This window comes from Anomaloglossus baeobatrachus, chromosome 1 (assembly GCF_048569485.1).
Source record: "Anomaloglossus baeobatrachus isolate aAnoBae1 chromosome 1, aAnoBae1.hap1, whole genome shotgun sequence".
NCBI classification, from domain to species: domain Eukaryota; kingdom Metazoa; phylum Chordata; class Amphibia; order Anura; family Aromobatidae; genus Anomaloglossus; species Anomaloglossus baeobatrachus.
The window spans coordinates 475,726,987-475,753,470 of NC_134353.1; the positions used below are offsets into that span (position 1 = coordinate 475,726,987).

At 46.7% G+C, this 26,484-nt stretch overlaps 1 protein-coding gene across 2 annotated transcripts in view; it reads left to right on the forward strand.

The window, feature by feature from the left end:
* The window catches only part of USHBP1 (USH1 protein network component harmonin binding protein 1), a 226,944-nt gene that overhangs the window by 122,392 nt on the left and 78,068 nt on the right, over window positions 1-26,484 (forward strand). The gene's annotated exons all lie outside the window — the stretch shown is intronic.

Below are 26,484 nucleotides of genomic sequence, written 5' to 3' on the forward strand. Positions count from 1 at the left end.
TTGCTTGCTGTGTTTTTAAAAGAAGCCAAGATGAACAGAGCTGGGATCAGGAAAGACTTTGCTACCTACCCCGGTGTCATCCTGGGGACGGATAAGAATGGCGTATTTTTGAATGTGCTTGATGCAAATCTAGCTGTGAAGTGTACAACTGGGGCACAACTGCTGCCACTGAATGGGTGGGTGTGTGTGGGGCCCAATTTTTGGAAAAAAGGGGAGACTCCGCTTGGAGTAACCCTTGCTTACATTGTTTTTAAAAGAAGCCAAGATGAACAAGTCATGGGTCAGCAAAGACTTTGCTACCTACCCCAGTGTCATCCTGGGGACGGCTAAGAATAGCGTATTTTTGAATGTGCTTGATGCAAATCAAAACATCCTGTTTGCAACTAGGGCCCAAGTGCTGCCACTGATGGGGTGGGTGTCTGTGTGGCCCAATTTTTGGAAAAAAGGGAGACTCCGCTTGGAGTAACCCTTGCTTACATTGTTTTTAAAAGAAGCCAAGATGAACAAGTCATGGGTCAGCAAAGACTTTGCTACCTACCCCGGTGTCATCCTGGGGACGGCTAAGAATAGCGTATTTTTGAATGTGCTTGATGCAAATCAAAACATCCTGTTTGCAACTAGGGCCCAAGTGCTGCCACTGATGTGGTGGGTGTCTGTGTGGCCCAATTTTTGGAAAAAAGGGAGACTCCGCTTGGAGTAACCCTTGCTTGCTGTGTTTTTAAAAGAAGCCAAGATGAACAGAGCTGGGATCAGGAAAGACTTTGCTACCTACCCCGGTGTCATCCTGGGGACGGATAAGAATGGCGTATTTTTGAATGTGCTTGATGCAAATCTAGCTGTGAAGTGTACAACTGGGGCACAACTGCTGCCACTGAATGGGTGGGTGTGTGTGGGGCCCAATTTTTGGAAAAAAGGGGAGACTCCGCTTGGAGTAACCCTTGCTTACATTGTTTTTAAAAGAAGCCAAGATGAACAAGTCATGGGTCAGCAAAGACTTTGCTACCTACCCCAGTGTCATCCTGGGGACGGCTAAGAATAGCGTATTTTTGAATGTGCTTGATGCAAATCAAAACATCCTGTTTGCAACTAGGGCCCAAGTGCTGCCACTGATGGGGTGGGTGTCTGTGTGGCCCAATTTTTGGAAAAAAGGGAGACTCCGCTTGGAGTAACCCTTGCTTGCTGTGTTTTTAAAAGAAGCCAAGATGAACAGAGCTGGGATCAGGAAAGACTTTGCTACCTACCCCGGTGTCATCCTGGGGACGGATAAGAATGGCGTATTTTTGAATGTGCTTGATGCAAATCTAGCTGTGAAGTGTACAACTGGGGCACAACTGCTGCCACTGAATGGGTGGGTGTGTGTGGGGCCCAATTTTTGGAAAAAAGGGGAGACTCCGCTTGGAGTAACCCTTGCTTACATTGTTTTTAAAAGAAGCCAAGATGAACAAGTCATGGGTCAGCAAAGACTTTGCTACCTACCCCAGTGTCATCCTGGGGACGGCTAAGAATAGCGTATTTTTGAATGTGCTTGATGCAAATCAAAACATCCTGTTTGCAACTAGGGCCCAAGTGCTGCCACTGATGGGGTGGGTGTCTGTGTGGCCCAATTTTTGGAAAAAAGGGAGACTCCGCTTGGAGTAACCCTTGCTTACATTGTTTTTAAAAGAAGCCAAGATGAACAAGTCATGGGTCAGCAAAGACTTTGCTACCTACCCCGGTGTCATCCTGGGGACGGCTAAGAATAGCGTATGTTTGAATGTGCTTGATGCAAATCAAAACATCCTGTTTGCAACTAGGGCCCAAGTGCTGCCACTGATGTGGTGGGTGTCTGTGTGGCCCAATTTTTGGAAAAAAGGGAGACTCCGCTTGGAGTAACCCTTGCTTGCTGTGTTTTTAAAAGAAGCCAAGATGAACAGAGCTGGGATCAGGAAAGACTTTGCTACCTACCCCGGTGTCATCCTGGGGACGGATAAGAATGGCGTATTTTTGAATGTGCTTGATGCAAATCTAGCTGTGAAGTGTACAACTGGGGCACAACTGCTGCCACTGAATGGGTGGGTGTGTGTGGGGCCCAATTTTTGGAAAAAAGGGGAGACTCCGCTTGGAGTAACCCTTGCTTACATTGTTTTTAAAAGAAGCCAAGATGAACAAGTCATGGGTCAGCAAAGACTTTGCTACCTACCCCAGTGTCATCCTGGGGACGGCTAAGAATAGCGTATTTTTGAATGTGCTTGATGCAAATCAAAACATCCTGTTTGCAACTAGGGCCCAAGTGCTGCCACTGATGGGGTGGGTGTCTGTGTGGCCCAATTTTTGGAAAAAAGGGAGACTCCGCTTGGAGTAACCCTTGCTTGCTGTGTTTTTAAAAGAAGCCAAGATGAACAGAGCTGGGATCAGGAAAGACTTTGCTACCTACCCCGGTGTCATCCTGGGGACGGATAAGAATGGCGTATTTTTGAATGTGCTTGATGCAAATCTAGCTGTGAAGTGTACAACTGGGGCACAACTGCTGCCACTGAATGGGTGGGTGTGTGTGGGGCCCAATTTTTGGAAAAAAGGGGAGACTCCGCTTGGAGTAACCCTTGCTTACATTGTTTTTAAAAGAAGCCAAGATGAACAAGTCATGGGTCAGCAAAGACTTTGCTACCTACCCCAGTGTCATCCTGGGGACGGCTAAGAATAGCGTATTTTTGAATGTGCTTGATGCAAATCAAAACATCCTGTTTGCAACTAGGGCCCAAGTGCTGCCACTGATGGGGTGGGTGTCTGTGTGGCCCAATTTTTGGAAAAAAGGGAGACTCCGCTTGGAGTAACCCTTGCTTACATTGTTTTTAAAAGAAGCCAAGATGAACAAGTCATGGGTCAGCAAAGACTTTGCTACCTACCCCGGTGTCATCCTGGGGACGGCTAAGAATAGCGTATTTTTGAATGTGCTTGATGCAAATCAAAACATCCTGTTTGCAACTAGGGCCCAAGTGCTGCCACTGATGTGGTGGGTGTCTGTGTGGCCCAATTTTTGGAAAAAAGGGAGACTCCGCTTGGAGTAACCCTTGCTTGCTGTGTTTTTAAAAGAAGCCAAGATGAACAGAGCTGGGATCAGGAAAGACTTTGCTACCTACCCCGGTGTCATCCTGGGGACGGATAAGAATGGCGTATTTTTGAATGTGCTTGATGCAAATCTAGCTGTGAAGTGTACAACTGGGGCACAACTGCTGCCACTGAATGGGTGGGTGTGTGTGGGGCCCAATTTTTGGAAAAAAGGGGAGACTCCGCTTGGAGTAACCCTTGCTTACATTGTTTTTAAAAGAAGCCAAGATGAACAAGTCATGGGTCAGCAAAGACTTTGCTACCTACCCCAGTGTCATCCTGGGGACGGCTAAGAATAGCGTATTTTTGAATGTGCTTGATGCAAATCAAAACATCCTGTTTGCAACTAGGGCCCAAGTGCTGCCACTGATGGGGTGGGTGTCTGTGTGGCCCAATTTTTGGAAAAAAGGGAGACTCCGCTTGGAGTAACCCTTGCTTACATTGTTTTTAAAAGAAGCCAAGATGAACAAGTCATGGGTCAGCAAAGACTTTGCTACCTACCCCGGTGTCATCCTGGGGACGGCTAAGAATAGCGTATTTTTGAATGTGCTTGATGCAAATCAAAACATCCTGTTTGCAACTAGGGCCCAAGTGCTGCCACTGATGTGGTGGGTGTCTGTGTGGCCCAATTTTTGGAAAAAAGGGAGACTCCGCTTGGAGTAACCCTTGCTTGCTGTGTTTTTAAAAGAAGCCAAGATGAACAGAGCTGGGATCAGGAAAGACTTTGCTACCTACCCCGGTGTCATCCTGGGGACGGATAAGAATGGCGTATTTTTGAATGTGCTTGATGCAAATCTAGCTGTGAAGTGTACAACTGGGGCACAACTGCTGCCACTGAATGGGTGGGTGTGTGTGGGGCCCAATTTTTGGAAAAAAGGGGAGACTCCGCTTGGAGTAACCCTTGCTTACATTGTTTTTAAAAGAAGCCAAGATGAACAAGTCATGGGTCAGCAAAGACTTTGTTACCTACCCCAGTGTCATCCTGGGGACGGCTAAGAATAGCGTATTTTTGAATGTGCTTGATGCAAATCAAAACATCCTGTTTGCAACTAGGGCCCAAGTGCTGCCACTGATGGGGTGGGTGTCTGTGTGGCCCAATTTTTGGAAAAAAGGGAGACTCCGCTTGGAGTAACCCTTGCTTGCTGTGTTTTTAAAAGAAGCCAAGATGAACAGAGCTGGGATCAGGAAAGACTTTGCTACCTACCCCGGTGTCATCCTGGGGACGGCTAAGAATAGCGTATTTTTGAATGTGCTTGATGCAAATCAAAACATCCTGTTTGCAACTAGGGCCCAAGTGCTGCCACTGATGGGGTGGGTGTCTGTGTGGCCCAATTTTTGGAAAAAAGGGAGACTCCGCTTGGAGTAACCCTTGCTTGCTGTGTTTTTAAAAGAAGCCAAGATGAACAGAGCTGGGATCAGGAAAGACTTTGCTACCTACCCCGGTGTCATCCTGGGGACGGCTAAGAATAGCGTATTTTTGAATGTGCTTGATGCAAATCAAAACATCCTGTTTGCAACTAGGGCCCAAGTGCTGCCACTGATGGGGTGGGTGTCTGTGTGGCCCAATTTTTGGAAAAAAGGGAGACTCCGCTTGGAGTAACCCTTGCTTGCTGTGTTTTTAAAAGAAGCCAAGATGAACAGAGCTGGGATCAGGAAAGACTTTGCTACCTACCCCGGTGTCATCCTGGGGACGGTTAAGAATAGCGTATTTTTGAATGTGCTTGATGCAAATCTAGCTGTGAAGTGTACAACTGGGGCCCAAGTGCTGCCACTGAAGGGGTGGGTGTGTGTGGGGCCCAATTTTTGGAAAAAAGGGAGACTCCGCTTGGAGTAACCCTTGCTTGCTGTGTTTTTAAAAGAAGCCAAGATGAACAGAGCTGGGATCAGGAAAGACTTTGCTACCTACCCCGGTGTCATCCTGGGGACGGATAAGAATGGCGTATTTTTGAATGTGCTTGATGCAAATCTAGCTGTGAAGTGTACAACTGGGGCACAACTGCTGCCACTGAAGGGGTGGGTGTGTGGGGCCCAATTTTTGGAAAAAAGGGAGACTCCGCTTGGAGTCACCTTGCGGTGTTTTACATGACTTTAGAAGGGCGTGCCATGCCTATATCTGTGTGTCCTCCTCTTTTTCCTTGTCCAGCTGTTTTGTTTTCGCATGAGTACATGTCCTTGTCACTTTCCCATGTGTTTGTGTTGTGTTGTGAGTTGTTTGTCACCTTTTGGACACCTTTGAGGGTGTTTTCTAGGTGTTTTACTGTGTTTGTGATTGCCTGCCATTGTTTCCTATGGGCTCGAGTTCGGTTCGTCGAACGTTCGACGAGCCGAACTCGAGCCAGACCCCCCGTTCGGCGAACCGCCTCGAGCCGAACCGGGACCGGTTCGCTCATCTCTACTCTTAACAGTTGTTCTAGAGATGAGAAGGTGCGTCCAAACTTTTGGTTTGTACTGTACATCCATGCCATATGAAGTTCCTCATGGCTTTTCGAAGTTTAAGAAAAAGGCCGCATCCAGCTCCAGGATAGTTTGAAAAAAGTTGAGTATTTTTTTTCCAATTTAAAGTTTTATTGAGTTTTAAAGAATACATTAAAAGAATATGGATCCATGTTATAACTGACAATACGAAACCAAAGTCTATGCGACACAACACATTCGCAAATGTCATGACAGTATGTAAATGATTGATATAATACATGGATAGTCGTTTTGAACCAAAAAGAATAATAAGCCATTTGAGGAAGGTTAAGAAGCAGTATGATCACGAAAAATAGCAAAGGAAGGATAAGTCAGGGCAGGAGGGGAAGAGATGGAGAGTAGAGCGCATCGGCCGGGTCTGATACTTTGTCCATTGGGCCAAGACATGTTGGAAGGGTGGTGAATATTATCTGAAGTAAGTGGGGCCAAGGTGCCTATCTTCCGGAGGTTAGGTTAATTCAAGACATTTTTTGCCAGAGAGGAATGACTCCCATTGAAACCATTTAGTGGCTGTCGCCACCGTCTGTCCATGTGACTGGGCCATCACCATTTCCATGCGGTGGATCACATTCACCTCCATTACCTCTCGTCTATCGTAGGGGGGGCAGGATCTTTCCAGCGCCGTGGGACCACTGTCTTGGCTGCCTGGAGAAGGTGGCCCAAGAGGGGCTTTCTAAAGGCCTTTTCCGAGACATTATAAATGTATAGTAGGACTGCCTCTGGGCGGCTGGGGACTATGATCCCTGTGACCTCCTGTATAGCTGCTAGTACTTTTTTCCAAAAGACCCCCAAGCCCAGGCAATACCACCAGATGTGGGACATGGTGCCTCCCTGTGCTCCACAACGCCAACAGGTATCAGGTACCTCGGGACACCACGCATGAAGAGACGCTGGGACCCTGTACTACCTGGAGAGTATTTTATAGCTGGTTTCTTGCATTCTGGTGGCCACGACGGACTTGTGAGTCAGTCGGAAGCAACGTGCCCACTGGTTCCCGAGGAACGTCTGGTTGACCTCTGCTTCCCACGTCGCACAAAAGCGAGGAAGGGACGCCTCTGCCGCGTTGGTTATGATCTTATATATTTTTGATATCGCATGACGTGTATCTAAGGACCCAGTACAAAGGTTTTCAAATGGGGTTTGGGTTGGAAGATGTGCCATAACAATATTTTGTGAGATTATGAAGTATTCAAAATGAAACCGCATCCTGAAATTACGATTTTCCACAATCTCCAGAAGCGGTAGAAGGGAACCCCCAGGGGCCACCTGGTTTAGTCTTAAGGGGCTCTGTTTCGTACTGCCCAAGAAGTTGTTGGGTGATGCCCCCGGTAGAAACTCAGGGTTATCGGTTAATGGCATAAGGGGTCCTCCCGGCTGAATCAGGCGATTGCGTAATGATGTAGAGTGTACAGTTTTCAATGTTTGTTTAGTGCTATAAGACATTTCGATCTTATGTTTGGTAAGGAGTGGCCAGGTCCACGGCAGGGTCAGCACTGACAAGGGGCATAGATCCTGCGCTAGGCAGACCCAAAGCTTAGACCCAGAGCTATGCAAGAGGTCCAAAACTCTGGCATGGGCGGCCACCATGTAATAACGCCTGCAGTCGGGCAGCCCCACACCTCCTGCGTTCTTGGTCCTAGTTAGAACGCTGCTCCTGAGACGGGCGCGCTTCTTTGACCAAACAAATTTGATTAAATAAGCGCTGTATCCTGGCCCAATAGGCTGCCGGAACGTAAACCGGGACCGTCTGTATCAAGTACAGCAATCTAGGCAGGGTTGTCATTCTAAGGGCGCCAATCCTGCAGAACCATGAAAGAGTACCTCTCTGCCACAAGGTCAGGTCTCCCTCCAGCTTTGATAGGAAGCTTTGATAGTTTAGTTGAAAAAGTCTCGTCAAATCGGATGGGATATTGATGCCCAAGTATCCAATACTGCCGTGGGGTGGCCATCTGAAGGGGAAGTTAGGTTTTATTGCATTTATTGTTGTTTGTGGCAAAGTAATATTTCGGGCCTCTGATTTATCAAAATTAATTTTAAAGTTGGACCATTTACTAAAGCGGTTTAGTTCTAGCATTAGGGGTGGGAGTGATGTGAGGGGGTTACAGAGGTAAATAAGAAGATCGTCGGCAAAGGCGGTGCATTTATGTTCCCGATTGGCCATCCTAATTCCCTGTATATCCGGGTTGGTCCTAATGGCCGACAACAAGTGCTCCATGACCAGGATATATAGCAGAGGTGACAAGGGACACCACCCCTGCCTGGTCCCGTTATGGATGGAAAAGGGCCTCGACAGAGTGCCATTAATATTAAGGTGTGCAGTCGGAGAATGATATAAGGCCATAATCCTGGAAGAAAAAACTGGCCCCAGGCCCATATGGTCCAGTGTTTGTGAAAGTGACTGCCAGGAGACTGTCGAAAGCCTTCTCAGCGTCCAGAGATAGCAACATCAAAGAGAGTTTTTTTGTGTGTGCATGTTGGATCAGGTCCATGGTCTTTATTGTATTGTCCCTCGCCTCCCTACCCGAGACAAATCTGACCTGGTCCAGATGTATCATGTCAGGGAGTAAAGGGCCAAGTCTATTTGCCAAAAGCTTGGCATAGAATTTTAAATCAACATTAAGGAGTGAGATCGGTCTAAAACTGCTACACGCCGTGGGGTCTTTTCCAGCCTTGTGGAGCAAGGAGATGTGGGCCGTAGTAGAATGGGGCGGGAGAGGGAGAGAGTCAGAAATTGAATTGAAGGAGAGAAGCATTAGGGGAGCCAATTGTTCAGAAAAGGATTTGTAGAATTTGGCGGGGAACCCGTCTGGTCCAGGACTCTTATTACCAGGTGAGTCGCTAATCACTGCCAACAGTTCCTCCAATGAAAATGGGCTTTCCAAGTTTTCAATTATATAGCTATTAAGACGTCGGAAAGGTGAGGGCATTAAAGGACCGCCTACCCTCGGCTCGGGGGCTCGACAGGTAGGTTATATAACTTGGAATAAAAGTCATGAAAGGTGTTTGAAATGTCGGGGGTAGCATAGAGCAGTTTTTTAACCTCAATACTGGCTTGCAAAAGAGCTTGTAAATTTGTGGCCGATAAGGATCGTTTATGGATGAGCTCCAGTTCAGAGACCCTATGGAGAGCGTTTACTATGTCTTGGGCCCTTTCTTTTTTAATTCGGGACCCATGCTTGATAAAAAATACCTCGTAGGACACACTTCATTGCTTCCCACTTGTAAGTGGGGGCTGTGTCATCCGCCGAGTGGTCCTCCATGAACCTTGTGATAGAGGTCTGAACGTCTGTGACGCAGAGCTCATCCTGCAGCAACGACTCATTCAGCCGCCTCGACCCCGAAGGGGCCGAGAGAGAGGGAATTGCAATCGTACAATAGACCGGCGCGTGGTCTGACCACAAAATGTTATCTATCCTAGAATGTTGGATCCATGGAAGAGGATTGTGCTGTAGTAGTATATAGTCTATACGACTGTATGAGTCTTGTGTATTTGAGTAGAAGCTATAGTCTCTGTCTGACGGGTGTTTCAGTCTCCATGTGTCGAACAGTTGAATACGCAATAAAGCTTTTTTAATGCATTTAATGGTAGTGTATGAAATGCTGGATTTCCCCCTGGAATTGTCCAATGTGGGGTCCAGGGTGACATTTAGGTCGCCACACAGAATTGCCGTGCCCTGTATCAGCGGGATCGCCTCGTCAACCAAGCGGGTAATAAAGCTGTCCTGCCTTTGGTTTGGGGCATAGGCATTGATTATTGTGAGAGTTTGGTCCCCCACTCTCAGAGAGAGGATGATGTATCTGCCAAAATTATCAGTCGAGCATTTTAAGAATTGATGCGGGAGGGATTTATAGATGGCAATCGCCACTCCTTTAGAACGGGAATCTGGGTTTTCAGAGAATACCCATGTCTGGTAATACTTATTTTTAATAATGGGGGCATGTCCTAGCTTGAAGTGGGTCTCCTGGAAACACACTATTCCCACCTTCCGTTTGTGAAGATGGTAAAGTACCTGTGTCCGTTTCTCCGGCACATTGAGGCCCTTGGCATTGAAAGAAGCGATGGTTAGGTCCGCCATCTGTAAGGGAATGAGACATTAGAGATATATGAAAGAGGGGATCGAACACGATCAGCCCGGCCGCGGAAGAGTAGAGGAGAGAAAGACTTGGGAAGGGTAGAGTGTATCAGAGAAAAAAACAACAAGAACAGCAGGTATAAAGACCTTACACAGTAATCTAAGTCCGAACAAACGTTCTTAGGGAACATATCCGCTTCAACTAAAGGCCGCTTTACATGCTGCGATATCGGTACCGATATCGCTAGCGTGGGTACCCGTCCCCATCTGTTGTGCGACGCGGGCAAATCGCTGCCCGTGCCGCACAACATCGCCCAGACCCGTCACACTACTTACCTACCCGGCGACGTCGCTGTGACCGGCGAACCGCCTCCTTTCTAAGGGGGCGGTTTGTTCAGCGTCACAGCTACTTCTCTGAACCGCCGCCCAATAGAAGCGGAGGGGCGGAGATGAGCGGGACGTAACATCCCGCCCACCTCCTTCCTTCCGCATAGCGGCCGGGAGGCAGGTAAGGAGAGCTTCCTCGTTCCCGCGGCGTCACACGGAGCGATGTGTGCTGCCGCAGGAACGAGGAACAACTTCGTTACTGCTGCAGTAACGATTTTTGAGAATGGACCCCCATGTCACCGATGAGCGATTTTGCACGTTTTTGCAATGATGCAAAATCGCTCATAGGTGTCACACGCAACGGCATCGCTAATGCGGCCGGATGTGCGTCACCAATTCCGTGACCCCAACGAGTTCGCATTAGCGATGTCGTAGCGTGTAAAGCCCCCTTAAGCAGGACAGGGGATCCCAACCTATTTGGGGAAAGAAGATGTCAGACATAACCGAGCAGAGCTCAATCTATACTTAGAACATTAAAGATAACCATAAACACCGGCAAAGGTAACAAATGTTTAAGCTATATGGGCAATAAGTAAGTTTTGAAGGGCGACATATGAAGGTTAATTAGCATAAATGACTATAAGTAATATGAGTCGTAAAGGCGTGCGTAGCCTCCGGGCTTTTCTATGTCGTCTGCCGAAGGCGGCCCCCTCTGCGACCCCTTTCTCCTCTCGGGGGTAGCCCCCTGCTGGATTCTGCAGGTGGGTTTGACTTGGGAGCGTTCGTTCCCCCCCCGGGGACCCATGGCTGAAGCAGGGTGGTGGGCCATGCTGAAATGGAGACTGCGGGTAGACCCAGGCTCGAGATGAAGGCCGGAAAGTCCTCTGGGGAACGTAGGACCCACCACTGCGAGTCCTTCTGCACCGATAGGGAGAAGGGGAATCCCCATCGGAATGGTAAACCCTTCTCCTTTAATACATCCAGGAGAGGCTTAAGATTGGCACGCTGGGCCAGGGTGTGCCTTGAGAGATCCGGCATTATTCGGATGGCGGAGCCATTGAATGATAAGGTCTGTTTCCTCCTAGCAGCCTGCAAGATGGCCTCTTTGACGGCAAAAAAGTGCACCCTGCACACAACATCCCTCGGGCGAGAGTCCGCTGAGTCAGGAGGACGTAGGGCCCTGTGAGCTCTGTCAAGTTCAAGGGGGGCACCTAGTGGTCTCTTTAGCAAGCCATTAAAAAGTGAACAAAGGACTGCTGGGATATCGGGGGCACCAATGGACTCAGGAAGGCTCCTAACACGTAGATTGTTCCTTCTGTTTCTGTTCTCTAAATCATCTATGTGCTGTTGGAGGGCAAATAATTGCTTGGACTGGTTTTTTACTGTCTCTTGGATAGATTGCATAGAAACCTGAGAATTTGATTGCTGCTCACCAAGGGCGTCTACCCTGTGGGTAAGTAGGGAAAGTTCAGACCGTAATTGAGTGAATTCTTGTTTACATTCCGCTACCACTTGGCTGGCCAGTGCAGCAATATCATTCTTGGTGGGAATCGCTTGTAGCAATGACCGCAGGTCTGCCAGGGATGCCGGGCGGTCCTCGCCCATCGTGGCGGCTGTATGAGATATGTTGGGGTATGCACGAAAAGAGTCCTGTGGAGTTGGACCATATATCATGTTTTGCGTGCCATGAGGGTTGATTATGTCATCCCACGTCCGTGGGTCTGCCACAAGACGGATTGAGGGAGACCCCAGCATCCTGGATCTCCTTTTCACGGGCATCAGTGTGCCCCTCTCTAGATCCCTATTAGGACCTGACAGGTGCTCAGCCAAGGAGAATCCCATGGACCAGCTACCTGAGGGTGTGGGGGATACCTCTCTCTGAGGAAGTCCCCACGATTCACCAGCATCCACCAGGGGCTCCTGTGGCCTCCCTCCTTCTCCAGCTCCCCCCGAAGGCTGTGGGACCTCCATATAGAAGGTATGGCTGGGGTTATTACTGTTGACCCCAGCCTGAGCCCTGTCCATCAGGACCCCCTGCTGTCCCTGCTTCTGGGTGATACAGCCAGGCAGTGCCTTAGGGTTAATCATTATACCCTCCTCTCCCCCAGCCACAGCACCTGTGTTCGATAATGATGGAGGTGATGATGTAGGTTCCTGCCGATCAGCTTCATTGCGCAGCAGCTGGTTCCTCAGCGCCCGCTGCTGCAGCGGTGAGTCATCGCCTGAGCCCAGGCCCACGTGTACCTCGCGTCGGCCGGTCCCCACCTACCGGATTCCACCAGCGTCGGTCACAGGTGAGTTATGCTGGTTCTCCGGTCCCAGCTGGGCTGCAGGGTCTGCAGGCCTCAATTCCTGCCCTGGTAGTTAAACGGCCCCGAGCTCCCGGGAGCGGGTAAGATATGCTCCGATGTTGCTTTGAGAGTTAGGTGGGCGCCCTGGGGTGCAGGGTCTCTTCTTTTTAGTGGAGGATTTGCCCATTTTGAAGTTAAAACCGGCTTTATGGGAGAGTGTAGAGAGGAGCTCAGGAAAACAGTGTCCTTACTCAGCCATGTCCGGCTCCGCCCCCCAAAGTTGAGTATTTTAGGTAGAATGTCCATTTTGAGAGTGTTCATTCTCCCAAACCACGAGATAGGCAGATTATTCCAGGCCTTAAGTTCCCTGTCAATCTCCCCTAAGAACTGAGAAATTCAGATCGTATATGGATTGGGAGTCCACAGTGATATGGATACTTAGATTTAATTGACTGGGTGCTCCACTTAAAAGAAAAAGTTGATTTTAGGAACCTGGCCTCTGAGGGTGGCAGTGAAATATTGAGTATCTCCAATTTTTGCAAGTTCACCTTAAAATTACTCAATTTGCTAACGTGATCGAACTCTTTCAAGATAGAAGGGATACTTGTTCTGGGGGAGGAGACATAAAGGATCAAGTCGCCAGCAAATAGTGACATTTTATGCACCGCTGAGCCCACTTTAATGCCCTTAATCAAGCGGTTCTGCCGTAACGCATTAGCTTGTGCCTCCAACATCAGTATATAAAGGAAAGGAGACTACGGGCATCCTGGCTAGTCCCATTTCTAATAGAAAAACGGGCTGACAGTCTCCCGTTGACCCCGACTTGTGCTGTTAGGGCATGATAAAGGGCCATAATCCATTCCACCAACCTCTGCCCAATGCCGACCGTTCTCAGTGTGGCCTCCAGAAACTTCCAATGGACCCAATCAAATGCCTTTTCGCATCTACAGATAATAGACAGAGTGGCGTTTTGTCTACACGTGCTCTATTACTCAAGGATAGGGTTTAATTTCTGTTAATCCAGATTAGAAGAAGACCAGCATCCGCAGATAGTATATTGAAACCTTTGCTTTATTCTACCAAAAGTTAAAACATAGACACCATCCGGTCTACGCGTTTCGAACAAAAAATGTCCTTAATAATGATTAAGAACATTTTTTGTTCGAAACGCGTAGACTGGATGGTGTCTATGTTTTAACTTTTGGAAGAATAAAGCAAAGGTTTTAATATACTATCTGCGGATGCTGGTCTTCTTCTAATCTGGATTGCTTCTGTTCAGGAACTGGCCTGATATCTTTCCGTGCATCACACCTTCTGAGATATCCTATCTGGTGAGCTGAACTGGTCCCTTTAATTTGTGTTGTCCCTTCCCTGACCGGGACACAGCGCACTTGTTCCTTATAGATTAACCCAGGGATATATGGTTGGAGGCGTAATGCTATAAGTTTGGAATATATTTTGACATCCACATTAATTAAAGATATTGGCCTATAGTTTGAGCAGACCGTGGAGTCCTTACCCGGTTTTGAGATTACTGATATACGCGCCTGAACTTCCTGTAAAGGGAAGTTACAAGATTTTGAGATGAAGTTTAATGTCTTAAGGAGTAGAGGAGTACACTTCTCACCACACATTTTATAGAATCTGGGAGTAAACCCATCTGGACCTGGGCTCTTTCCTGTTTTCAGTCTTGTATGACTACTTTCAAATCTGCTTCCATGACGTCCGACTGTAAACTATCTGCCATTTGTTTTGTGATTTTCCTAGGTGAAAATTTGTTTAAATAATCCTCAATAGTTCCCCGCACACCAGAGGGGTACTGGTCTGATTTAGGTAGATTATATAGAGCAGAATAATATGATCTGAATTCTTCCACAATCTGAGAGGTAGAGTGAACCATCTTACCTTGGGTGGTGTAGATAGGCTAGCCACTTATCACATTTATCACCAAATTCAAAATAATTTCAACGTAGTTTGTCTCTAGCGCAAAGATATCGCTGGTCCAGTAGAGATATGACCTGCTGCCTGAATGCGGAGATTTCCGCTCTTGAAGAATCACATGCCAGAGCCCTATTGGATGTCTCCTTTGTGTCCAAGAGAAGCAGGGCATCCCTCAGTTGTTGAGAGCATTCCTTTTTCAGTCTGGACCCATGTCAGGTGTACGGTCTGTGTTATTATCTACCAGAAAGAACGAGATGGTGCTTTTGATATCTGCCAAGCAGATTTTGTCTCTCAGGAGATTATCATTTAGTTTCCACGTGTACCCTCCTATCCCACCTCTCTCTCTGACCCCTAGTTCACCATATACCGGTGCATGATCTGACCACAGCGAGAAATCCATAGAGCATCTCGGGTTATTGTCCAACAGGTCCTGAGAGACAAAAGGTGATCCAACCTGAATTGTGGACCACTGAATTATAGCTAAAGTCTCTGACCCCGGGATGCAACACCCTCCACAAGTGTACCAATTTTATACATAGAAGGCCCTTTTTTAGGCAATGAATTGCGTTATAGGAAACGGAGGTCCTACCTGTAGAAGAGTCGATAGATGGATCTAGGGTGAGATTAAAATCACCCCCAAGATTATCTTTAATCTATTCGCGAAGGAAGTCCGCCTCCTCAGGACCTCAGAGCCAAATTTCACCTGCTCCTGATTAGGAAAATATATATTAACTAGGGTGTAAGTACATTTTAAGTAGGGAATTTGGAGAAATATGTAGCGGCCCTTGGGGACCGTGTCCACACCAAGCACCTCAGGGGAGAACGACTTGTGAAAAGCTAAGGATACACTACAGACCTTACGAGAAGGATGTGGTCCATGGTACTAAACTGGATACAGTTTAGATTTACAATTGGATACATTTGCAGCCAGGAAATGAGTCTCTTTGAGCATCATGATGTGAACTCTTTTTATGTGCAGGCGACAGAGAATCTGACTTCTTTTCTCCGGTTTATTTAAACCCTGTGCATTGTAGGTACAGAAGGTCAGGATGCCCATGGAAGGCACGAGAGGGACTCAGAGGGAGACTGAAAGAAGAGAAAGACAGAATAAAAGAAAGAGAGACGGTAGCCAAGGAGAAAACGCGTAGAAATAGAGGATAGCATATCCTCTCTAAACACTACAAAGACTTCCGTTTAGGGCAGCTAAGCTGTGCTGCAATCCCTAATAGGGAGAAACGAGGAAACACTAGAACGGGATAGAACTCCACACATCCCGAATGTAAGTGGTCGGAGCCTGTTAGCACTTACTATACAGAGACTATATGCAACATGAAACATATACTGCATTAAATTATCATATAACAACTCTCAAAAAATTAAACATTATGTACGCTCCGCTCAGGAGACGGCTCTATGCACCCTCGAGCAATTCCAAAGCACATAGGTAGATCAGTCTCACTAAGAGCCATAGCCGTTAATTAATTTCTGATCCATAGGAACAGGAACAACACATCTCCGGCACATGTACCATTTATACAGTGAGGTAACAACTGGACACAATAGGCAATTGCAGTCTTGTGAAGGTGATAAAGTTGTAGGGGTGGTAAGAGAGCTTCCATTCCTTCCCATCCTGTGCCGAGCAGGTTGTCAGTTTTCTCTAGGCTGTATGGGGAACACGCGGCATGAGGATGGCCAGCCCAGCAGCTCCACCATGGGCAACTCAAAGATCCCCAGAAATTTCAGGAGGTCTCCCAAGGACCGCATGGTTGCAGATTTCCTATCTTTTCTGGCGATGACTTGGAATGTGTAACCCCATCTACGAGGGGCTGCTAATAAGTCTTAGGCTTTGTGATCTTTCTCTGTTTCTATGGTAACGAATTTTACATTACATGAAAGCCTTATGTGTCTAATATATGTTTTCAAAATTTTGTGTTTGTTGCTTATGGTAACAGTGTTCTACGCATGCAGGAAAACAAAATGGCGGAATCTAATGCGATATTCACAGCAACTGAGAGCAGAGCAGTGATAAACTTCTTGTTCCTGCAAGGAAGGTCCGCAAAAGATATTCATAGTGATATGTCACAGACATTGAGGGATCAATGCCCTTCATATTCCACAGTTAAGAACTGGGTCACCAAATTTAAAATGGGCCACTTCAGCACCAATGATGAGGAATGTCTTAGATGACTGAGAGTGGTTGTTGTGCCGGAGATCGTCGATGCTGCGCACAACCTCATAGTGGAGAATCGATGAATTTCAGCTAAAGTAATAGCAGACATCATGGGGATTTCCCATGAACGTGTTTGTGTCATTATCCATGAACATTTGGACATGAATAAGCTATCTGTAAAGTGGGTCACCAAATGGTTGACAACAGATCAGAGAAGCATGCGAGTGAAAACTTCCCGGTCCATTTGTCAGTGTTTCCGGACTGAAAAGAACTTCCTGGATTGATTGGTCACTATGGATGAGACCTGGATTTATTTGTATGACCCTGAAAACAAGGAGCAGTCAAAAGAGTAGAGGCACAGTTGTTCTCCTTGTCCAAAAAGTTCAGGGTGCAAAAATCAGCCACTAAGGTGATGGCATCAGTATTCTGGGACAAGGAAAGCTTGCTGCTGGTTAACTACCTTCAAAATGGTACAATCATCAATGCAAGGTATTACATTGAACTTTTGGACAAATTGAAGGCAGCTCTGAAGGCCAACAGGTGTGGCAAGCTGTCCAAAGGAATCTTGTTCCTGCAAGACAATGCCTCCACTCACACTGCACAAGCAACCACGGCAAAACTGGCAGCGCTGGGCTTCCAGCTGGTTGATCACCCACCTTATTTGCCAGATCTAGCTCCCTCTGACTATCATCTATTTCCAAACCTGAAGAAACACCTCAAAAGGTACTACATTTTGTTAGGGCCAGGTTGACGGGCAGACCCTGGAGGTGGATCCACTGGGCCGAACTCCTTGATGATGGTAAGGGGTCCGGTAGCTGAAGCACTATAGGTAGCAGGACAGTCCGTGCACAAGAGTATAATGGAGAAGTCCCTGGGACCACGGAGTCACTGATGGTAGTCCGGGTGACAAAGCTCAGGTTCGGAAGCCGAGATGATGTCAGGCAGAGTCCGGAACCGTTGGAGCGAGATGACGGGTCACCGCTGGGATCAGAGATGGTACGGACTGTCAGGATGGCAGATAGACAGCGTTCGGGGTTCGGGATTCGGCAGGACCGGATGGCGAGGCAGGATCGGCTCTAGAAGAGAGAGAGGTGAGTATCTCACAGGAACACAAGGAGACCTGACTCCTAGCTTGGGAAACACGAAGAACAGGCCCCGCCCACTTGGACACTAATCCCCTTTATACCCTGTACCTGTGTGCTTCATTTCCTGTCAGTGGACGCTGGCCCTTTAAGAAAGGGTCAATGACCGCGCGCGCGCCCTAATGCGCATGCGCGGGTCCCGGGTGCCAGAAGCCAGAGCAGGAAGCGGTGAGGAGGAAGCAGCAGAGCCGGGCTGGGGCTGAGAAACCGACGGGCGCCGGGAGCGGGGACCAGGACGCCTGGGAAGCGCAGGCAATGGGGGCTGGAGACCGGGGAGCGGCGGAGACCGGACAGAAGAACCGGGAAGCGACGCTGGGAAGCCGGGGAGCGTGGCAGATGAGCCGGGGAGCAGGGCAGGGGACCCGGGGAGCGTGACACATTTCACACCATTTCTGATGCCATGGCTGCTACGGATGACTGGTTTGAGGCATAACTGAAATCCTTCTTTTTGCTAGGCTTACAGAACTTGGAATACCGATATAAGAAGTGTGTTGACATCAGTGAAGAGTATGTGGAATAAATGTAAAGTTTCATCATCCTATCTCATTTCATTCTGGGTAAAGCCAAAGACTTATCAGCAGCCCCTCATATAAAGGATGCGCCTGGATATAAGTATCTCCAGGAGAGGCTTAAGAGCTTTTCAGAGCTGTAGAGTCATAGGAGATGAGTCCAGGAGTATGAGGAGAGGTGAACTTTGGTATGAGCAGGGACCTTTATCTCTATAGCTCCTCAAGATGGCCTCCTTCTCCTTGTAAAAGTGGACATTGCAGGTGATATCCCTTGCCACTTAGGGTCAGTGGATTCTATGAATCTTGTCCAGTTCAATATGTGGTCCTGTTTTAGATTGAAGTAAGTCCCCAAAGAACTTCTGGGCCCATGACTCAAGCTATGCTGGTTCCACCTCCTCAGTCAGGCCCCTGATATGCAAATTATTTCAACTGTGTCTGTGTTCATTGTCATCAAGGTGGTTTAGGATGTCCCCAAGTTGGATGGAATGTGCCTGCAGGGTCTGCTCATGATCCTCTAGGTGGTGGAATATTTGCTCCTGCGCCGACTCAACAATCTCTATGTGTCTGCCAATGTGCTGTATTTCCGCTTTAAGTGCGGACATGTCCTGCTTATGGAAACTCTCCATTCTGCCCAGGAGCAGATCCATCATCTGCTTGGTGGGGATGGCCCTTATGTGTGCCTTTCAGTCCTAACTTGTTCAGGGTTCTGATGTGCCCCCATTCCTTTAGCTTCAGCCCCCCTCAGCTCCAGACCTATACTCTGTGCGTTGGTTTGAGGGGGAGAGTGCCTGTTTCTTGAGGCGTTCTGGTGTGGGAGCCGGGCGAAAGGGGGGAACCCCAGCATTGTGGGGTATTCATGGCCCTCTGTCCACAATCCGGAGGCTCTCACGCATCCTGAGTATGGTCACAACCTTCTCCAGCGTCCGTAGAATGCTGCCGCGCCATCTTGGATACTGCACCACCACCTGAGTCCAGAGTCTCAAAGAAGCAGGTGATATCGCCTTCCTCACCCTTCGCTGCCTCCCCCTCACCCTCCTGCTTCTTCCAGCGTACCATCGCTGCAGATTTCGCAGGTTAGTGGGTCTCGGTGATAATGGTCGCCAGGATGCGGGAGCTCAGAGCTTCTGCTTCCTAAGCGGCATGTGCAAGCCACACCCCTGTAATGGCTTTATTTTTAATGGTCACAAAAGGGAGGTTATTTTAATATAAATATATTTAATATTATATTTTTTTTTTTTAAGCATTTTTTTTCCACTTATTTTTAACTGTTTCTGCAACTCCACTTAGTTCACTTGAACCTGCAATCATCTGATCACTTGTACTAAAAATTACAATCTCTTAGGAACAGTAGGAACATTGCATTGACTGCAGTTCGGATGGGTGGATGTCTTGACTACATTCGTTGTGTTGTAACTTCTCTGATATTTTGGTGTATTGGGAGTTTTTCATTATTCACTACTTTAGTTTATTCTTTAAGTAGAAGCTTTTGTCTTCTCAGATTTTTGGGTGCGATATGACTCAGCGCAGGTAACCAGTGAAGATGTGTAGGTCTAATAGCACCAGATATTATACGCATAGAGTTGTTCAGCTGAGTGTCAATTAGGTTTACATGACAGATATTTAACCATACTGAGCACAGTATTCTGCAGCAGAATACACCAGGGCAAGAGTAGATGTTCTCAGAACAGATGTTGCCGAGCCCCAGGAGGATCCACAGAGTTTCTGAATAATATTATTACGTGCTTTCAGTTTCTGCGCTACCTTCTCCAAATGGGATTTAAAAGTTAGACTTCTATCAAGGATTACACCTAAATACCTAGGGTTGAAATTGTGTTTAACAAATTGGCCTTCAAATTGTACTTTAAGTTCATTCTTAAGGTACCGTCCCACTAAGCGACGCTCCAGCGATCCCACCAGCAACCTGACCTGGCAGGGATCGCTGGAGCGTCGCTACACGGGTTGCTGGTGAGCTGTCACACAGGCAGATCTCACCAGCAACCAGTGACCAGCTTCCAGCCAGCAGCGACGCGTGGAAGCGATGCTGCGCTTGGTAACTAAGGTAAATATCGGGTAACCAACCCGATATTTACTTTGGTTAACAGCACACACCGCTTAGCGCTGGCTCCCTGCACTCCTAGCCAGAGTACACATCGGGTTAATTACCCGATGTGTAGTCTGGCTATGTGTGCAGGGAACAGGGAGCCGGCACTCGCCGCGTGAGAGCGGCGGACGCTGGTAATGAAGGTAAATATCGGGTAACCAAGGAAAGGGCTTTTCGATGGGTTGGGCTTTAATCTCCATTGTCAAAAGTACTTTCCCATTACAATAAGATCTTTTGTAAGAACATCCTCTGCTTCCTTCATTGTTTTGCTTACTGTAGCAAGTGCCGAGTCATCGGCATATCCAAATTTACGTGACACTCTTTTAGGAATATCAGCTAGATATAGAGCAAACTGGAGAGGTGCCAACACTGATTCCTGGGCAAGTCCATTGTTTAAAGATTTCTTACAATTGGTTGAATCATCCATAATAAGTTGAAAGGTTCGATTTGCAATCATATTGTTCAGGAGATACATCATTTTCTTACATGGAATCACCTTCAAAAACTTATATAAAAGTCCTTCCCTCCACACAGTATCATATGCGGCAGAGAGATCGATAAACGCCACTGAAACTTTCTTGTTCTTCTGGAATTCAGCTTCAATTAGAGTTGTCAAAGCTAAGACTTGGTCACTACAGTTTCAAGCAGGTCTGGAGCCGGCTTGCTCTATAGGTATTGAGTCGAAAATCTTTAAACTGATCTTGTTGTAAATTAAGCGTTCTAAGAGCTTATATAAGCAACTCAACAAGGCAATGGGTCTATAGCTTGATGGATTATCTTCAGGCTTCTCAGCTTTTAACAATGCAATTATCTTGGCATGTTTTCATTACTAGGGACTTGAGCATTCTCCATAATATCTGAGAAGAACTTTGTCAGCCATTTTTTCACATAAGGTCCACAGTTTTTGAGAAATTCAGGATGAATTTCATCAGAGCTGGGAGCTTTGTTAATTTTAGTTTCAGCAAGGGCAATTTCAATGTCACAGGTTGTAAAAGCACGTGAGTATTCTTCAGTTCGTGCCGCTGATGATTTTAGTAGCTTAAACTTATTTTTTAACTTTTAGGGTGTGAGCTCGGTCTTTTGGGGTTCTTCAGATTTTCACAATGTATGCTGCGATTTGATTTGGGGTTATAGCATTCATTTTCTGTTTTACTTTATGGTTTCCTTCTAGTTTTCTTAAATCCATGCTTTTCTACTGGACCTTTTTAAAGTCCAAATTCTCAACTATTTCCAACCATTTCACACAATGTGCTGCATTCAGTTTGTTCAAACTGAATGCAGCAGCACTGAAAAAGAATGAAAATGCTAGATGGTAAGTAAAAGACATGGGACAGGGGACTTGAGTTTGCTAAAAAAACAATGCAGGAGTGGTGCTTTACGGTATGTGTAAATATTTCAGAGCACAGTTGTCTGGAAAGCTGGGGGTACCACTGGTCAGACTACCGGCAACCAGTACATTGTCAATAACTTACTATTTTGGGAATAATCCTTTAATGTATGATTGTTGAATTGCATTACTGCCATTTAGACTATCAGGGCTATCTCCAGGTTTTTGTGGGCCCCGGGCAAAACAGTCCAGGGGGGCCCATGCAAAACGTAGACACACACATACATAGCTACGTACACATACAGTCATACGTATATATACATGTTTAAAAAGAAATTCACAAAAATACAGTCATATGAAAAAGTTTGGGCACCCCTATTAATGCTAACCTTTTTTTTTTTTATAACAAATTGGGTTTTTGCAACAGCTATTTCATATATCTAATAACTGATGGACTGAGAAATATTTCTGGATTGAAATGAGGTTTATTGTACTAACAGAAAATGTGCAATCCGCATTTAAACAAAATTTGACCAGTGCAAAAGAATGGGCACCTCAACATAAAAGGGACATTAATATTTTGTAGATCCTCCTTTTGCAAAAATAACAGCCTCTAGTCGCTTCCTGTAGCTTTTAATGAGTTCCTGGATCCTGGATGAAGGTATATTTGACCATTCCTGTTTACAAAACAATTCCAGTTCAGTTAAGTTTGATGGTCACCGAGCATGGACAGCCCGCTTCAAATCATCCCACAGATTTTAAATGATATTCAGGTCTGGGGACTGGGATGGCTATTCCAGAACATTGTAATTGTTCCTCTGCATGAATGCCTGAGTAGATTTGGAGCGGTGTTTTGGATCATTGTCTTGCTGAAATATCCATCCCCTGCGTAACTTCAACTTCGTCACTGATTCTTGCACATTATTGTTAAGAATCTGCTGATACTAAGTTGAATCCATGCAACCCTCAACTTTAACAAGATTTCCGGTGCCGGCATTGGCCACACAGCCCTAAAGCATGATGGAACCTCCACCAAATTTTACTGTGGGTAGCAAGTGCTTTTCTTGGAATGCCGTGTTTTTTTGCCTCCATGCATAACACCTTTTTGTATGACCAAACAACTCAATCTTTGTTTCATCAGTCCACACGACCTTCTTCCAAAATGTAACTGGCTTGTCCAAATGTGCTTTTGCATACCTCAAGTGACTCTGTTTGTGACATGCTTGCAGAAATGGCTTCTTTCGCATCACTCTCCCATACAGCTTCTCCTTGTGCAACGTGCGCTGTATTGTTGACCGATGCACATTGACACCATCTGCAGCAAGATGATGCTGCAGGTCTTTGGAGGTGGTCTGTGGATTGTCCTTGACTGTTCTCACCATTCTTCTCTGCCTTTCTGATATTTTTCTTGGCCTGCCACTTCTGGGCTTAACAAGAACTGTACCTGTGTTCTTCCATTTCCTTACTATGTTCCTCTCAGTGGAAACTGACAGTTTAAATCTCTGAGACAACTTTTTGTATCCTTCCCCTGAACAACTATGTTGAATAATCTTTGTTTTCAGATCATTTGAGAGTTGTTTTGAGGAGCCCATGATGCCACTCTTCATAGGAGATTCAAATAGGAGAACAACTTGCAAGTGGCCACCTTAAATACCTTTTCTCATGATTGGATACACCTGCCTATGAAGTTCAAAGCTCAATGAGGCTACAAAACCAATTTAGTGCTTTAGTAAGTCAGTAAAAAGTAGTTAGGAGTGTTCAAATCAAGAAATTGATAAGGGTGCCCATACTTTTGCACCGGTCAACGGTCAACTTTTGTTTAAATGCGGATTGCACATTTTCTGTTAGTACAATAAACCTCATTTCAATCCAGAAATATTACTCAGTCCATCATAACAATAGAAGGAAAGTGCACAGCACCGCTTACCAGCAATGGAGGTATAGCAGTACTCCCGACCACTTCAGTTCAGTATAGGTTAAACCACATGGATTTTTTGGGTGTGCTGGGTGTATTCACACCGCTCTGTGTTCACATTAGCTTCACTGCCTGTGCGGCTAGAGGAAATGAAGTTGCCATCGTGGTGCTTTTGCCAAGTAAAGCATTCGGGTTGAAGAAAAACAGAGATTGGCAGCACTCTGCGGTGACTAAAAACTTCTTTATTTTCTTATGCTGACAAAAGAGACGGACATGAGGGAGTGGAGGGAGCGGAGCACGAGGACGACGGTACCGTTTCGCATCTCTAGGGGTGCTTTCACGGGTCCATATGAAAGTTTTTGGTCACCGCAGAGTGCTGCCAATCTCTGTTTTTCTTCTTACTCAGTCCATCAGTTATTAGATATATGAAACTGAAATAGCTGTTGCAAAAATCCAATTTATAATAAAGAAAAAAGGTTAACATTAATAGGGGTGTCCAAACTTTTTCATATGACTGTACATCTAAATAGACAAAAATATACACACAGTCATATACACTGACATACATAGATACACATCATACATACAGACACAGACACGACTAGTATATAAAGCTTAGTGTATGTGTGTATGTATGTATGTGTGTATGTGTCTATGTGTATATGTCCATTAAAGGAATCCGCACCATCGCATTTACAATCACCAAATTTTGCACTGACACTTTATGTGACTAAGGGAACATCGCAGACTATGTTTTGACGGGAAAATGTAACCCCGTGCTTTACAGTTACGCTCCAAAAAAACCTGCCTCCATTAAAGTCAATGGAGTTGGAAGCTACAGGTTATTAATAGGAGCTGTGATTGGTTGCTATAGGAACAAAGGACATTCTTAGTATAAGAAGCTTATGTTTGAAGTACTATGATGTCTGTGGAGAGACGGATAGAGAGAGAGAGACAGAGAGAGACAGACAGGGAAAGAGAGAGAGATAGAGACAGTCAGAGAAAGAGACAGACAGGGAAAGAGGCAGACAGACACACAGACATCCACAGCACAGCCAGACATAGGCACAGACAGACAGACAGGCAGACAGACAGGAAAAGAGACAGGCAGATAGGGAAAGAGATAGACAGGCAAAGAGACAGACAGGGAAAGAGAGAAAAACAGACAGGGAAAAAGAACAGAGAAAGACAGGGAAAGAGAGACAGAGACACAAAAATGCAGACCGGGAAATAGACAGACAGACAGGGAAAAAGACAGACAGAGAGGGAAAGAGATGGACAGAGAGAAATAGACAGAGAGACAGGGAAAGAGACAAAAAGAGAGACAGACATTGAAAGAGACAGGCAGGGAAAGAGGCAGAGGCAGACAGGAAAAGAGGCAGACAGAGGAAAACAGGGAAAGAGACAGACAGAGGAAAACAGGGAAAGAGATAGACAGAGGAAGACAGACAGAGGCAGACAGGGAAAGAGACAGACAGGGAAAGAGACAGACAGGGAAAGAGACAAACAGACAGGGAAAGAGACAGATAGAGACAGACAGAGAGAGACAGACAGACAAATAGAGAGAGACAAACCAAGACAGTCAGAGAGATAGAGAAATATACAGAGAAAGAGACAGACAGACACACAGAAACAGACACACAGAGACAAACACAGAGACAGACACACTGAGACAGATAGAAATACTGATGCAGAGACAGACAGAGAGATAGACATACAAAGACAGACACGGATAGAAACAGACAGACAGAGACAGACAGACAGAGACGGACACAAACAGACAGAGACAGACAGGGAAAGAGACAGACAGACAGATAGTGAGACACAGACAAAGAGATACAGAGACAGACAGGGAAAGTGACAAACACGCAGACAGAGACAGACAGGGAAAGAGACAGACAGAAAGACAGACACACAGAGACAGCCAGACAGAAAGAGACATAGAGAGACAGACAGAGACAGGGAGAGAGACAGAGAGACAGTTACTATCCTGGGCAACGCCGGGTACTACAGCTAGTTAGAGATATTTCTAATCTGAGGAAGTCGGCAGCAGCCTCACTCACCTCCCCCGTTTGTCGCCCATCCAGTTCCTACCGGGCATGTGGCTTTGCCGAGCTTATTGGTGGCCATGACTAACAGACATGGCCATGCACGGTGCACACTGACACTGCTGTAAATACATCACAGGAGATGCTGGGGATATACACAGCATTAAGGGGATATACAACTCTAGAGGGGGACACTGAGCTCTTGAGGGGATATACATCACTGGGGTGGAGGGACATACAGCTCTGGGGTGGTATAGAGGACTGGGGTGGGGGGACATACAGCTCTGAGGTGGTATTGAGCACTGGGGTGGGAGGACATACAGCTCTTGGGGTATAGAGCACTGGAGTGGGGGGACATTCAGCTCTGGGGTATAGAGCAGTGGAGTGGGGGGATAAAGCTCTGGGGGTTATACAGCACTGGGTTGGGGGACAGACAGTTTTTGGGGGTATACAGCACTGGGGGTCAGTGGACAGAGTTTTGGAGGGTATACAGCACTAGGGTTAAGGGGACAGACAGTTCAGGGAAGGTATACAGCATTGGGGGTTAGGGGACACAGTTCTGGAGGGTACACAGCACTGGGGGTCAGGGAAAAGAGTTCTGGGAGGGTATACAGAAATAGGGGTCAGGGGACAGACAGTTCTGGGAGGGTATACAGTATTGCATCAGGTGACACACAGTTCTAAGGGGGACATACATCTCAGCGGGATGTTGGTGCTGCGGCTCCTCTCTTCATGGTAGATGCAAGGGTAGATGCTGGAGTGTATGGGCTACTTCCAGGTACTTTATCTTCATCTGTGGGATGGGAGTTCAGCACACTGTGTGCTAGCTTCACCCACAGATGAACTTCAATGCCCCTGCACACAACGCTCAGCAGTGACATGCTGCGTGCAGGAAAGTGCGGCTGCCGCCCGAGTACTGCGGTCCCCGGAACTCAGCCCCTGGGCCTCAGGATGCATCACTGCCTCGTTCCCATTGTAAGTGGGCCCCCCGCAGACGTCCAGGGCCCCGGGACTTGCCCTGGTTTGCTGGATGCTGACGCCAGCCCTGTAGACTATAGTTTAAATTTGAGGTTCTCAGCAT